This window comes from Sipha flava, unplaced genomic scaffold, assembly GCF_003268045.1.
Source record: "Sipha flava isolate LNK unplaced genomic scaffold, YSA_version1 99_pilon_pilon, whole genome shotgun sequence".
NCBI classification, from domain to species: domain Eukaryota; kingdom Metazoa; phylum Arthropoda; class Insecta; order Hemiptera; family Aphididae; genus Sipha; species Sipha flava.
The window spans coordinates 228,981-246,666 of record NW_020273635.1 but is presented as its reverse complement, the minus strand read 5'-3'; the positions used below and the strand labels follow the sequence as shown (position 1 = coordinate 246,666).

General features: G+C 27.6%; 1 protein-coding gene across 2 annotated transcripts in view; it reads left to right on the top strand.

The window, feature by feature from the left end:
* Window positions 1-17,686, top strand: part of LOC112693792 (dopamine receptor 1-like) — a 295,063-nt gene that overhangs the window by 201,078 nt on the left and 76,299 nt on the right. Inside the window, exon 1 of one of the 2 annotated variants that reach the window (XM_025569001.1) lies at window positions 10,770-10,803. The exons of the other annotated variant lie outside the window; for it this stretch is intronic. The gene's annotated coding sequence lies outside the window, so the exon portion shown is untranslated. Of the gene's footprint in view, window positions 1-10,769; window positions 10,804-17,686 lie in introns of those variants that run through there. 2 annotated transcript variants of the gene reach the window in all.

Below are 17,686 nucleotides of genomic sequence, written 5' to 3'. Positions count from 1 at the left end.
AGTTTATGGTAAAAAAATTATATCACTCTCAAGTACTACAAATTTAACTAGGTCAAACTTTGAGAAATCCGACAAAAGAAAAAAAAAAAAGGTACACACATAATTCATACGTTAGCTATTGTTTTACGATCATTTAGGTGGTATGCTGTAGTCACACATTCGCAAACAATAGTCAAACAATAGAGTGTAATTTATTTCGATCAAATATATATTTAAAAAAAAAATATATATATATATGATAATGTATTATTTAAAATATGAAAAAAATATTATGTAATTTGTCTTTTTATTATTTAATTATATACTAATCAAACTGCATCACGATATGTTCATCGGAAACGTGTTTTTAATATAAACTACACATAACGAATTCAGTTTTAAAACTTTAAAAGATTATTTTAATGGAATTAACAAACAGTATAATAATAGTATATTAGTAATAGTATAAGGATTCGAAAAGTAAATTATGTAAATTATTGAAAATAATTAATTCATAGTGTTCAGCGTACACTTAGACAGCTTACTGGGTATCTATATTAATGTTATATAAAAACAATTGGATTCCGAACTTTCCCATACTTGAGTTCCGAATCTTGATTCTGATAGCATTGAGTATAAATAATGACTTTTATTGTGTACATGCCCGATCATATTCTAAATTCGGGCTGATATATATATATATATATATACATTGTGTAAATACCAGAGGCCGGAAATTAATATTTTTGAACGCTGTCTTTTACATGTCATAAAGTTAATATACATAACGGTATATTTTGACAGAACCACCCTTAGTGTGAGACTGAACTTTAGTAAGTCCATCACTTCTTTGACCACCGCTATGGTTGAGTGATATCGGTCGTGAAGCTTGAAAACGACGAAAATCAAATTTTTATAATTTCTCTAGAAACGACATAAATAACAATATTTTAAATTGATCTACCTCACCTTTATCTAAGAATCGAATGATTCAATTTCCATACTCGGCCACTAAACACAGTATATACGAGTATATAATCTAACAAATACACTGAAATTTTTTCAATAAACAAAACATTCATTTCTAATCAATACTTCTGCAAAAAAAAAAAAAAAAACTGTTTTCATCATAGATTTCTCATTATCCGATGATCAAATTTTATCTCATAAATATACATTATACATGTACACACACTTTTATATAATATACTTGTATTAAAACTGTCAATCGTAATTCTGTGCAAACAGTTGTCAACTACTGATTTCTAACTGAATTAACAAGAAACACGGAGTAGAAAAAAACAAAATGGAAAAAAGAAGGAAAAAATGTATGTTTCATGTATTTACTAATAAGAAAATATAGACATGTTAAGTATATAATATTGTGAATAGAATAATTTTTAAAATTAAATATACTTTATATGATATTTCTATTAACAACAAAAGTTTCAAACAAATTTATAAAATAATTATTAAATCTACATTGGTAGATTATAAGTTCATATACATTAAGTGAAGTTCTATATGTTGTACCTACTGATGTAAATATTTTTTTCAAATTTTATATAATATATAAATATATTTACCTTGTTTTCTGAATAAATACTGTCTGAACTTGTGTAGAATATGCTTCATCATTATTCAAATATGTATAATATATATATATATATATATCGAAATATTAAATTCCTGAAACTTATGATATATTTATAATTATTGATCGTTCTTAGGAAAGTTTAAAAGATTTAATCTTAGTTTTAGAGATAATGTACTTATAGCTGAATTATGGAAACTAACCGATTGGACGAAATTGACAAGACTACAAATTCTCATATATATATATTTAGATAACTATTAGAAAATTTGATGAATAGTTCGGTATGGTTGAAATAATATCGTTCACCCTAATAAATAAAAATATATAATTAGTTAAATTTAAAGTTATATTTAAACTTCAAAACGCATACACAATTATTTCACTATTAAATGATTTATGCAAATTGGAAGTGTGGCCAATTATTTGTTAGCAAATTAAGTATGTGTAAGGAACATTTATATTTGAATGGTTACATCGAGTATTCTTATATTTAATGCATAATAATATTCTACAAAACATACTCGACACCTCTATAACAGTACACGATTTTCAATTAAAGTCTTCAAAAACAATTTTATTCTCCGTCGCCGTATGCCATGCCCCTCGGCGGTAAACATTAAAATGTGAAAAAGAAACATTTAAGAGTTCCCATCGCATAGCAAAAATATTTTTCACTTGACGCCATTACATAAAAAGTCATTATTCACATACTATTGAAATATTGTTTGTGGTAAGTTTTGAATGAAAAGTGTCAACGTTTCGCGCTACCAATAGACTTGATCGAGAGGTCGTGCATGTGAGATCGTTTTACGTGATCTTTGATTTATAACTAAAGAAACGATACTAGGATTCATAATATAATATATATGAAAAACGGCTTGAATTTTTCAACACCCGCTTTCAACGATTTAAAAAAATACAAATAATAATTTATCGCCGTTCGTTACGATATCTATCGGCATAATATTTCGATGTTTTCTATTCGAATCGAATATGTACTATTAGCACCGTTCACGGGTTCGGTGAAATCGAATTTTTAAAAATATATTTTAACGACTGAATATACATGCACTCCCTCCCCCATTTTTATAATGGTAAATATACATAAAAATGCATATTATCTTACAAAAATATTAACACTTATACGGTTAGCGTTTGAATTTCACGTTACTCATTAGTAGGGCTCGGAAGTTATTGAATTGAAAATCATATAAATATGCATGTAAAAATGCATTAAAATATAATCAAAAATGCACGAAAATATGCACAAAAAAGTTATATGCACTAAAATATGCATTGAAATATGTAATTAATAATTATTAATTAAGTTATTTCTTTTATTTTAAAAGCAATTTGATAAATAATTTATAAAAATTAATAATATAAGTACAATAAATTATATAAATAGTAAAAATGTGTATTTCTGTTTAAGTTTCAGTTTTCTTCAGAGTTTTCTTTTAATGGCTCTGAAAAAATAAAAACAATTTACTTTAGGTACCTATTTTTACTATTTATTTTGTATATTATTTTACCTTGGAAATTGCATTGAACAATTAAAGATTTTTTAATGTTTTCGAATTTGAACGATTGTCGATTGGAAGTGAGTAAATTTTTGTACGCTGAAAACGAACGTTCAACGTCGACTGATGTTATTGGGCAGTTTTTCATATACGTGAGATCATTTAAACTAAAATCTTCGGGTATTCCATCTGGTCTGCTGAAAAAACATCTGACCCGAATTCAGTAATATATTTTTTAACTAAAACACTCGTTATTTGCTTAGGCATATTTGTTATGAAATTAAATTAAATTAAAAATGTAATGAAATTTGCAACAAAAATAAAAATACAATTTTACGATCACGTACACGAGACGGCAAGACACGAGACTGATATGTAGACGGTATAGCTAATGGAGTAACAAATAACAACGAGCTGTACAGGAAACTATTTTTAAAAAAAAAACCAGAATGTTCTCTTCAAATATCTTATCTTTATTTGACGTTAGACGTTTTGACTTTAATGACGTTAATCGATAATAATTGTGCACAGAAAAATATAACATTAATAAGTAATAAGTTATTATAAGAAATATTCTACGTCGAACTTAAAATATAGCATATAACATGCATACAATTTATAAATATGTATGTAATATGCATTTATTGAGAAAAAATGCGTGTTTTCATTAAAACCTCAATATATGCAAAAATATGCAATTTTTATTTGGTGTTTTTAAATTAGTTACAACTCAAAACAAATTTCTGTCTTACTTAGCAATTTATTGGAGTATTCAATAAAAATATGCAAATTCAATAAGTTCCGAGCCCTACTCATTAGTATAACGGAAATCTACAAGTCTTAGTGAACATCCACACGGTTTTGACCGAAATAATTGATCTGATTGCATACTAGTATTTTATCTAACTCAGTATTTCTGAACATGGGAAATTTCACCCCCCGAAGGACGATGAAGATTATTTGGTCAGTGAACTTTTTTTGGATGGTAAGAGTGTGCAGAGCTAGTCATGGTAGTAGGATGGTGTTGAGCATAATATATATTTTATTTACATTAAAACTTAAAAATGAAGAAAAATAAAACTGTAGTAAAGATATTATACTGAGCTTCACGATATAACTTATCTATAATAGTTTTCAAACAATGTAGTTTCATCCGTTTATCTATAAAATAAATGCGAAGTAATATAATACCAATAATTTTCAGCTAGAGTCAATATGTGTTTAATAATTTATAATTATTTTTAAATTTATTATCTTAAATACATTTTTTTTTAATTAAACCATTTTTAGCTTAAAGTAAGTTGAGAATTGTTGTCTAATTGATGTATTCGGGAGGTTATTCTTTGAGTTGTTTCTCAACAGTTTTTCTGGTATCTAATGAAAACTGACTTAACTCAAAATTATTAATAACATTGTAAAAAGTTTAAAATGTCATTGAATGCTAATAAAACGATTATATATTGATTGTATAATTTTAACATTTTTCGTTTTATTTATAACATAATTGGTTTTGGTTTGATCAAATTTTCAATTGTTGGTCTTAATACCTAACAATTATATATAATACCCCAAAACGTTTCATAAGTTAATCTTCAATGTAAAAATATTATTATAGACTCTATAATACTATAAATATTTAAATCTTGATAATATTCAAGAGAAATTACAAAAATTATAGCATTTTTGCAGTTAAATTTCCAGGAATTTTCAAAAAGAAGCATAAACTTTAAAATATTAAATATTGACGAAATGCAATACTTCAACGATATTAAATTATTTATAGAATTTCATATACTTTTAAATAATCAATGTTATGATTGATGTCTTTATGTTGCTTAAAAATATGAATTAGAAGGACTTGATACTTATATCAGCGTGATACTAAATCCATTAAATTAAATACCAAATAGGTTATACTTGTTTATTTTTTATACTGTAAAAGTCTATTTAATTAACCTGATTTGGCATATCAGATACTTATACTAATTTAGTAATTTTCCTGTAATCTCAAGTCTATCTCTGCTGGTATACCTCAAGGCTCCAAAGTTGGTCCTATTTTATTCAACTTATACGTTTCCGGCATTCCTCAATCACCACGTACACATATTACTCTCTTCGCTGATGATACAACTATATTCACGAAATCACACAATATCGAAGCAATAACTACAAATCTGCAAGCCCAGTTAAATATCCTCTCGCGCTGGGGTAAAAACTGGAGGATCAAAATCAATGCCTCAAAGAGCATTTACTAGCATTTACTCTCCCACAATTAAATTTTGACAGTAAAAATATACCCTGGCAACCGATGGTTAAATACCTTGGTGTAACTCTCGACAAATGACTCACGTGGCAGCTCCATATTTCATCAAAAATCCAGCAATCACACCAGCGTATTTCAATGCTTTATCCTATTCTAAACAAAAATTCAACTATACAAAAAAAAATGCTCTCCTAATTTATAAACAGATTATACGTCCACTCCTCACTTACGCTTGTCCGATATAGGGTAATTGTGCAGCCTCGCACATAAAAAAAAAAGTGCGAATTGTCCAAAACAAAGTCCTCAGAATAATTGCAAACGTCCCATGGTTTGTCAGAAACGTATATCTCCACAAAGATTTTCAAATCCAAGAAATTGAAAATCTTATAAAAACATTAGTAAAAAATGTCCACTGCTCTCTTCCAAACCATGAGATGCAATCCATTATAACCTTCTCACTTACTCAACACAACGTTGATTAAAATGTGATCGTCCTCATGACCTCCTACGCTTAGCCAACACTCAACATCCAAATCTTCACATTATCCATGCGCTTTTTCCTAAGTACTCTACGACCTCCCGATATACTAAAAGTTATTAAATTATTATTAATATATAAATATTAGTATATTATTGTAAGCACATTGTTACTTCTTTGTAACTTAAAATTATCAATTGTTAATTCTATCCTTAGTATTTATGATTTAATTATAACGTTAATCTGATAAAACTAATATGTAAACTATCAAATATCCCTAGATATATATAACCTACGACTAGGAATATCTTATGTTCATAAATTATAAAAAAAAAAATTAAAAAATAATACTTCATATGTACGGTAAAAAAAAAAAAAATCTGTAATTTAAACTATCAAACTGATCAACTCAATTTCCTTAGAACTAATGGTACATTTATTTTAAATTTCTAAAAACCATTCATCAATATCATTAACTCATCCATTACTGTATGTCATTCAACTTCTGTATTTCACCTCAACCAATGTCTTGTGCCTTCTTTTTTTTAAGTAATTTTCTTATAAAAACAAATTGTTTAAATCGCATATTCAATTGGAAGCTGCTAGAACACCACGTGAGCATGTGCCTTTGTTATCATATTATTTTGGTGCAGATTTATTAGTTTGAAAACTAACAAAAATCGAATATAAACACGAAAATATTTAATACTCAAGTCACTTCATTAAACACGCAAGCAATTACTCTAGAGATCCGTTTGCTTTTACATATTATCATTAAATCGTTGAAAACTAAATAAAAAAACTGTTCATATTTTTACTATTTATTTTTTTACGCTTGTTTTCATTTTTTTCTAAGGAAGAAGTAGATATTATTGGGTTTCTTACTCATATGATAAAGAACAATTCTTTTTATGAAATAATTTATTTCATCTGCAAACTTAACGTAATTTTTTTGGTTTTTTTCTTTCTTTTATTATTTTATTATTATCTTTCTTTTTTCTTTCTATATATTACTTTAAGAACACGCGCGCTGTAACGGATTTGTAGGTATTGGCACACCGGGCTAATCGATTTCCATTGTTTCCATTCCAGCCTTTCCATATTTTATTGCATAAAGTACATCCGTTTTATTTCAGAATTTCCACCTGTAAATTAACACATTTAGAACATCTGGTGGGTTTTTAATCGTCTGTCCATTCGCACGGAACAGCGTTTGTATTCTTCAATTATGTGGTTCTATGCGTTTTTATTAGAATAAAATATTTATAGGTTGAAAATCCATCAAATTTCATTCATAAAACCGTATCAAAACCATATATTTACCATACATATGTCCTAACCTAATATAAAGGTTCATTATTGATAAATAATAATAGAATATATACATTTAATTAACAAATCATTATCGAAAAATAATATAAGTCATTCCCTACTTAGTTTTCAATAACATAAAATAAATGAATTTAAATTTAAAAAAAAAATATCTTTGAAAAATACCACAATGATATAAATAGTCTTGAGATATATGAAGTCTGTAAAATAAATCATTATGCGAGAAGCCCGAAAACCATTATTAATAATTGATTTTATCACTCGTACTGCATTATCCTCAATATCGTTTGTGGACAACAGTTAATTTAATCAAATTATCTATAAATAAACATTTTATCCACTATCAAACCAAATGTAACAATAAAGTTCATCGATCTGAGATGCCAACATAGAGTTGAACCTTACGTCCAGCTTAATTTTATATTGTGTTTTAATAAAAAATTCGTTTTAAATTAATACCTAAATCGTTTATTTTACCTGTTCGGTGGTATTTTTAGCGTACTATAATTTATATATATACTAGTGTGTAGATATGATATATCTTTATGGTTTCTAGTAATGCATGCATATACTATATAGGTTTAATACAATAGTAAAAAAAAAAAAAAAAAATTATCTCATTGTTTTTTTGTTTTTATAAACGTTAAAAATACAAATCGAATTCATATGTAAACAACCTTATGGAGCCAACTGGAAGTATATTATTATTTTATATAATGTGGAGTATCTTTTTTATTGTTATTTTTTTTTTATACTTTAGTTGAAATATTTAATATTGAAATTTTTAAGTTTCAGTTTCACATGGAAAATATAAATATTCATTATATTTGTTATAATTTTTTATGTGGAAATAACTTATTATAACAATGGAATCCCCATATTTATCCTGGATGATAATTTTTTTATTATATATCTGCGAGATGACATTCAACACCGGTGAACTTATAAAACGTTTTAAATAAATAAAAGAACATAATCTTGAGGCATCAGTGTAAAGTTTTAAAAGTCAGAGAGAAATAAAAAAAAAACTTTAAAAATAATTTTAATTGGATTTCTAAGAATTTCGCTCGGTTTAAACAATAGTATAGGTGTTCAATGAAAAAAGTTTTCAAAATATTTACGGGAGTAGATATTTTTTCATTGTAACATACATTTTTTTTTCTTTTTTACGAATTTATTTAACAATAGAAACAATTAAAAATATAGACATCTGTAGTTTGTTTATATTTCCCCAACCGATTTATTTTACGTAACATCGTCCTAAGATAATACGAGTGATCATAACACGTAAAACTTAGAAGGAAATAATCTAATTTATATATTTTGATTTAAAGTAATTAGTATTCAGTGAGATGCCATGTAACGATCCTCATTCCGTTAGCTATATTATTATTCTTTTATTTTTTTTATTTAGCTATCTGTTTGACTATTAGCTCAACAATTACAAATATAATTAAAATTTTAGTGAACATTATAATGATTATATGAAAAATAATAATATTAAATTCTAGTATATTTAAAATCGAATTAAAATTAGTATAACATAATATGCCAATCGGTTGATATTAACAGATAATATAAAAATAATGGTAATAGTAATATCGGGAACTAAAATATAGCCTATGGAAGATAATAAATATATAACATAATAAGTGTTACAACCATATAACAAGAAGTGATGTTTGTGATTTTGAATTCAGTAAAGTATTGATATGGGTTATTAAATAGAAATAGTACTATTGGAAAGCAATATATTCAAGAGTGGTGATAAAAGGGAAATTAATGGGGTAATGAGAAAGTTTAGCTGCGTAACAAACTAAGATAATATATTTGAAATAGGTTCGGTTTGTAGATTATTCGAGTTACTTATAGTTACTTCTACGTACGTCTTTGCTCTAAGTTTTTCTTTGCCTCAGGTATTTATGGATGAGGACTCAGTTATGGTCGGAAAAATATTTGTAGGCACTATTGATGGTAGAAGTGATGCAACCTTAGGACGATATTTCTTGTATGAAGTGTTTGTAATTTTTTTTATTTTAAGACAACCATTATAATTTGTAGTATGTGCACCAGAGGATAATGTGCACTTCGCAGGTAGTTTTGATGATTTGACGTAGTCCTCGGTGGGCTGCTTTTTGCTGAATTTAATACATCTAGTCAGTTAACTGCAGTAGGAACTTGCATGACCAAATTACTGTCACAGTTTGCACTGCAATGGGAAAGAATAGATGCGATTTTTGAACTAATATTTTAAGTTTAACAAATAAAATTGTTGATAAATTCTCTATTTTATGTCATTTGTATTCTCTTGGCGGTAGCTTTAAAACCGTCGATACCCACCAAAGAAATTAAATCAGTTTTCAGTGCGAAGTAGTTAGTAACATTACTTATATATATTGGAGGTAATATTTTGTTAGAAAGCTCATTTTTTTATTTTTTGCACTCTGGATTCCAGTCCTGGAGGTGAAACTGTAACAGTACAAGGACCTATAATCTCGGGAAGATTGTCGTCTGCAGAAAGGGAAAAAAACGATTTGGCAACACTAAGGTCTTGCTTTTCTTTAAATTTACATATAGTTTGGTCTAAGAGAAAGGCTACAAAGACAACTTTGATGAATCATGTGATTTTACGAGGGACATGACGGTTTAGTATACCAATCTTCTTACAACTTATATACATGCTGAATGTTAAAAATCAAATATAATCCCAAAGCGACGTGCATTTTGATCAATGGGAGATTGATCGGAGGAATAAAATACAATATTAAAATTATATAGTAATACAACAGGGGTTGATATGTTGTTTATATAAAACAGTAATATGTTTTATTTTAATTTAAATACAAATGTGTAATACTACATTTAAACATAAAGGGTTTAAAATTCCACAACAAAGATAATGTAGCCATATGATTTCAATGGTTCCTGTTGGATGTGTTACACTAGAATTTAAATTTATATAATTCTATAAGTATTGAAAGTGTATGCACAAATCTATGTTAAATAAATTATATGTATTTATATTTTTTTTTTTTATTTTAAATAAATGATAAAATATATGATTTATATAAATGTAATATGCTAAAATAAATATATCGTTCTAATCTAGCCCTCGTTAATACCAATCAAACCAATGATTTTTCATCTCTGATCAAACAATTTGATTTAACAAATATCTTATATATATAAACGTATGCATATATGTATGGTTTATTATACACGTTCGATTTCGGTACATATTTATATATATATATGTATATGTATATATGTACCAAAATGCATACATTTATAAGTATAAGATATTTATTAAATCAAATTGTTTGATCAGAGATGAAAAATCATTGATTGAATCGGTACCAACGAGGAGTAGATTAGAACGAGATAAGAGTTGAATTATTCATAGAGCTGAATAATACAAATAGCCCAAAACAATGTAGACAACCACAATTCTAATACGTTTACAATACACAGATTTTATCTTTGTTATATTATATTGTAATATATAAATTTAAAAATGATTCAAAAAAAGTAATTTTTGTTTTTTAGGTTTGTATGCCGTTTTATTAAAATAACTTAATCCAGTCGTTTTTTGTGATTCAAACAATTGGAAGAAAATACTGTGTGTTACATCTTGGTAAGATATTCAACTATAAAAGGATACTATACTTTCTTCCTAAACATAATTTTCACTATTCCATCAACTCAAAGATGTGTTTATACGAATTAATACATTTCAGTTATATCAATGCTGAACCAATATTATCTAATTAAAATGACACAACAGTAAGTGTTCACTTTTGGAACTTTTGGTTTGGAATATATATATATATATATATATATATATAATAACAAATATAGATAATATTTAAACGTAAAAATCAAATAAAAGTATAGTGTTTCTAAATAATTAATTTTCATAATCTAGTAAAGTTTAATATTTAATATATATTTAAGGCCATATCAAAACTGATTTAGGAGAAAACAAAAAACAATCATGTTTTAGAATATAAATTTAGGTTAACTCTGTGAAAATTGTATTGATCAAAAAGTCATAGCTGATAGTCGAAATTTTTAGTTGTTATCCCTTGTTATATCAAAAAGACATCCAGTATTTATCAATTTAATATTGTTAGTTTGAAAATAACAATTATACGTTTTAACGTAAGTATAAAATTAATTTTTAATTTCGTTTTAGCCTCATATATTTCATTAATATAGAAGTAAAATATTTTATTTTACATCGATATTTCAAACTCTGATAAAAAAATTAAAATAAATCAAATGTCGGTAATATTGCTTTGTATGGTTCGGTCTGGTCCGTACATATCGTATTAAGATAAGTGAAGGATTGGTTCGGTATGACTCCATATTTTTATGAAAGATTTCGGTTCGGTCTTGGTTTAAATTATAATAATTTCAGTTTGATCAGGTTTCTAAAATATAAGTTGGGTTATTATATATCGATTTAGTCTTGGTTAGGTATTTACGGCTCGTTTAAAACCCAATGAACAATGATTCTAAATTTTAAAGACATTACTTATAAAATTAATAATATATGTACTATCTATGTATACTATATATACTCTATAAAGAATCAATATTTTTACCCTGCGCCATTTTTTTATGTTGTTTTATTCATGTATTTTGTAGGTATACATCTGAGAGCTGTTCGTAGTATCTATTAATAATTAATATCGAAAATATTTCAAGGAACAGCAGTTGCAATTATTCTCGTTATGGAGTGGGTGACATGAAAGGGTTTGTACACAGATGCCACGCCACGCCCTCCGATAAAATTTGTATTAATATACAATGCAGTATGTACTTTTATGTATTTTATTTTATAATATGTAGTACATTAATAATATGTATAACATATTATCAGTTTTGTAAAGTTTTGAAACAATCTATGAACAATTTCAACCAGTTAACAATTATTTGGTATAATTCAAAACTTTCACAATCTAAATTTTTTTTAGTTCCATTCGTTTGTCCGTTCCATCAAATTTAATTATACTTTTGATCTACTTGACAAAAAAATTTGAATATATCCGATCTCTGTTCACTCTAACAAATTATTTTAAATTTTCGACTTTGGTCCTTTGTTAAAATTTTCTGTATGGTCCATTAAATATTTTATATTTTTTTATTTATAGGTATAGACATTTTTCTCAAACAGCTATAATTAAAACTTTTCATTTAAAATATGTATAATGATATATTGCGAATATTTTATCGTTTTTAAAACCATACTCCCGAAAAATCTAGTGCACTGTAATTTGTAACGTGCATTGTAATTTCATTGATTTCACAGTCGAATAAGTTTGTGTGAACACCCAAAAGCCCTTCGTATAATTGGTACGATGAAATTATTACCGAATACGGTCCCGAAGGCGTTTACAACTTTTAAATTCACATTACAAAACGTCATATTTTATTCTACCACTCTACCAATGAAATATTTTTAGTTTAAATTTATAGATTTATTTTCCTTTGTTATGGTAATCAAGAAAGAATTTTAAATGCATTTATTAAGAATGATCAAATTTAATAAATTTACTACTTATATCTGTTGTATGTAAAGACATTTTTTTTCATAAGATTGTTACGGCGATGGTATTAAAAAAAATGTTAAGACCTACACTAAATAAACACGAGTCTATTAAGGAATTTTTAGGATACATTTCCATACCCTCTGTGGTCACAAGCGGCGTGTGATATTTGGTCGAAAATAAAATTAAGTAAATCGAGTGTGCTGCTGTTCACTTTGTTTATACAATTAATTTTAGTTGATGTGGATTTTTTCATTTTCATCTGCTCTCGTATCATAGAAATTTTATTAGCAACTTTGGTTACACCGTGTGTCTATGTATGGACATGCAATGCGGTAAAGTCAGTGGATAAAATGATTCTGAAAGTTAAGCGTGTGTTGAAATTTCAAAGAATATTTTCAGAAGGGATGAGAAGAAAAATTGGAAAAAATCATAAGATGTTTTTGCTTATCAATGATATCAAAAGAAACTACATAGCCAAATTCACATAACTAACGCATCGTGTGTTCCTAAAAAGACACGCACACACATTCGGTTTCCGGTGTACAATTGTCACCATTATAAAACCCTTCAGTAGGTGATTAACAACTGAGCACACATTGCAATCATCAATTAACGTGACACTACCACCGCCTCTTCATCGTGCACATCCCACTGCAGCAGTATACATCACCACCGATTGTCCTCCGTTCCTAGGCGTTTTTATCGCGCACCCCACACCGCAATTATCTATGTATTTGTCATTATTATTATTCTTCTTTTTCTTTTTTTTTTAACACTCAGCAGTTAAAAACGTCGTCAATTCCAAAGTCGAACTAATACTAATAATAACAATATAATATCGGAGGGAAATAGATTGCAAGTGCATCGGAATTTATTGTTCCCGATTTCTGTAGGTTACCTACTCAAAATGTATCTTCATTCTTCTATCTATTAATGTAATGCATCAGATTAAATCATGATAGTTATCATTGATATTTTCGTTTTTTTATTTAATTAAAAACGAAAACATCGATACGGACCCTTTCTACAACGTATGTAGCAGTTTAATCGAAAGAAAAATAGTAAATTCAGGGTTTTGTACGATTTATATTTAAATCATATCATACTCATATTAATATAAGATTTTTTTTTTATAAGTACGAACCTACATAATTGATAAATTAACGTTTTTCCATATTAGTTGGTCCAAATTTTGGTATCAATTAATTTTTTAATTAATTTAAATTAATTTATTTAATTTTTGACATTAGTTATCACTTTTTGAGTAGAACAAAACACTTTAAAAGTTAAAGTTTCGATTAAAACCTATTACTGTAAGTGTAATAAATAGTCCCATAGAAATGATTACTATATTTTTGGTCAAGAAAGTAGATGTTCTACTCAAAAATTTTTCTGTATACTTTTATTTTAATAATTTATTTTATGTGTATGATTATTAATAGTGATAAATGCTAACCTTTTCTCGGATCTTTGACCGTTATTTCGAATAGAAATTTAACTGTGCTGTACTGGTAAAGTAACAATATGCGTTTAGAATAATAGAAAACTCAAAGGTCAAAATTAATTAAATTATAGTCGTTCCGATTGTTTACATATGTATCTATGCGCTACTGGGGCTCTAAACATTCCCGAGGGACATATTTCCACCATAAGCGGGCCAGAAATTATATGTGTGTATGTGTGTCTGTGTTTAGTATAGATAAACCAATAGAATTTCCATTTGTAATGAACCATCTAATCTAAAGTGCCAGCGGAGAGTTTTCTCCCGACCTCGTTCAATTCGGTTACAAATAATATTATATTTTTCACAGTTATCGAAGAAAAATAAAATAAAAATGTATTTGTTGAAACGTCCAAAGCATTGATCCGTTTCGCTAATTTTCTACAATCGATGAAAGATATGGTGTAGAGGTGGTTAAAAATTATTTCTTCAGGTCGCTTTTGGCCGAAACCGTTCGAACAGATAACGTATCAAGTTTATTATTGTTCGGACACGGCACGAGAAGTTTGGATGAAGCGATTTTCTTCATTTGTCAAACTCTTTCTGTTCATATTGTACTTTCTACACTCGACGATCCTTGCACAATCGATACGACAACAGTGTATTGGTATCTTGAACATGATTTTCAGATTATTACTTATACATGACCCACCAAATAATTATTTCGAAACGAATAAATCACTGTGGGGATTTCCCCCTTTTTTTTGTTTAATCATCGTGCAATAATTATGGTTTTATAATTTCCAATTAACTTTTCGTATATGGAATAAATAATTCATAATTCCGCAAAAAAGAAGTTAATGGAATGTGAACGAATCGGTATCATGCCGATTTTACATATAATTCAAAACAAAAAACTTTAAAATTCTATCCAATTATGTTAAGCGTTGGAATGGTTGTAATAAATTAATTTAAGACATTGTTGAAACTTTTTTTGGAATACTGATTAAACAAATTTCTTTATTTCATAATTCACAGTCTGGTAAATGTATTAATTAAACACGTTCGATAATTGTTTTTTCCTTTCTTTATTTTAAACAAACCATTTATACCTTAGGATCACAATAAATTGATGTGGTTAATGTAAAATACATACTTAATAGTTTTATTTATTACATACGGAATTAATAATATAGTTAAATATTTACAGATTATGCTTGATGTGAGAATTTATTTATTAATGACACTCACCGCTTTGATTTTTTTGATTATTTTTTTTTTTAATTATATTAACTATACTGGTAAAGAAACTGACTTTGGATTATCTAAGACCAGGTGATGGACAAGCAGCTTACAAAACCATTTTCTTTTAAAACATCTGGGTAGGTCACCAAAATGAGACTACTAGATTACGTATAAGAGAGTTACTATTGAAGGTAAAACGATTGTGAAAACATTGATAGTGAATTATAGCTTCTTCGATTACGCATTTTATTTTAGATCAAAGTAGATAGTATGTTTCGAGACGTAAGAAGGGACATTTGATAGTTTTCTGAGTGCTATGTTTTGAAAACTTTCTATTTTATTTATATTTGATTTTTTTTTCCATTGCCCCATAATTGTATACCATACGTCCACACTCATTTGATTAGAGATTTACAGATGAGCAGTTTAGTGTTAATATTAGTAAATTTATCATTGATAAGAAATGTTTTGAAAAAACAAAGTTAAGAGTTTAGGCTTAGTCGTTTAGATTTAAAATACTAGGATCAGGTTAATTTAGAATCTAACGTTAACTCAAGATATTTTACTGCTGGTGAGTTTGGAATAAAGGTACCATAAATGAAGTAAATGGAGACATCTGGGCAAAATGCAAGACTAAGGGTAAATATATAATGTATAAATTTGGATTGGTTTTGTTTTAATCGTAATTTGGTGTATCAGTCTTCTATGAGGGAGAGGTGATTTTGGAAGTTGCCTGAAGTAATAACTGGGTCATGATTCATTAAGATTATAGTTTTATCATCAGCAAAGTCGACGACTAGTGTGTTAAGGGAAGTGGGTTGATCAGAAGCGTAAATATTTTAGAGAACAAGGAAAAGAATTCCACCTTGAAGAACACCCGATGACATTTTTGCTATACTGAAGAGAGCTTCGCTGAAATAAGTACTGAAATATCCTTCAAAAAAAATAAAGTATAATAATCGGAAATTATATGTATCGGATGTAAAAATGTCGTGCAATAACCTATCAAATGTCTGTGAAATATCGATAAATGCACATGTGTTATATAATTTTTTTTTTTTTTTAGTGCATACGAAATGGCATTTAAAACTGTATGAACTTGATGGTTTTCGAGTGAGCGAATCAAAATCTAAATAGAGAGTCAAAAATAATGAAATTAACAGTTAAGCACGGTAGAATTCGTTTGAGTATAAGTCTTTCGAGGATTTTGACAAAAAAATGATAACAAGCTTATAGGTAGGTAGGAGAAGATAGAATCAGGAGGTCTTTGGAACAAGAATAATAAATAAGAATTTCGAGAGGGTTGGTTAATATGAGCGTCTGAAAACTGAGTTAAATAAATTTGTGAGGTGGATAATTGTTTTTTTTTTTTTTTGGTAAGCACCTGGCGACTTCAGCAGTAATTTAATCAAACTGGGGAGATATTTTAAAGGATACTTATCAACAGCACATTTAACTAAATTTGGTGTGAAGTATTTGATAGGACAAGATACTGAAAAAGGAAATTAAAAAACTCTTCCACGAAAACTATGTTATTAGGAAAGTATATGCCAGGGGGGGCTTAAAAATATCGGATAGATGGTTTTTGAATAGTTCTGTTTTATCTGTTTCAGATACAACAAAACTGCCATCATTTTTTTTTTTATTGAAACAATTGGTGTTTTAGTTTTGTACGTATTTTTGGTTACTCTCCAAAGACTACCATCATGTGGTGAGAGATTTGTTAGGAAACTTTCAAGAGATTTGGATTTGTATTTAGCTTACAATTTTTTTTAGTTGGTTGGTTAGCGTGTTTTACGTTTTTGTATGAAGGAAACGAATGCGTTGGTAAAGAGCCCTCGATATACGTTTTCGACACTAATTTCATAAATATAAATTGACAAAATAGGAGTTTTATAAGGGTTAAGTGTTGTGACTCTAAAAGACCAAGCTGCAGTTTGAATGAGGTTCGTGTGATTGTTAACTGCTAAATCTAAGTCATCATTAGATTTTAATTTAATGTTTAATTCTATTTGTTGATTAACAAGGTCATGAAGTCATGAAATTTAGTTTTGTTGGGGATAAAATTAAATAATTTCGAAAACTTTTAGTTTATGATTTTTTAGTGCACTAGTATCTCCTTGTAAATGGGACAACCTTTGTAACTTGCTTACACAAAGTGTTCACTTTAGCGGGTCCGTACTTTGATTTGAATAGTCAGGAGACTTGTGATTTACACTACGATGGATACAGCGTAAGGAGTAGCCACAGTAGGTTTTTGTGTGGCCATATTTCTG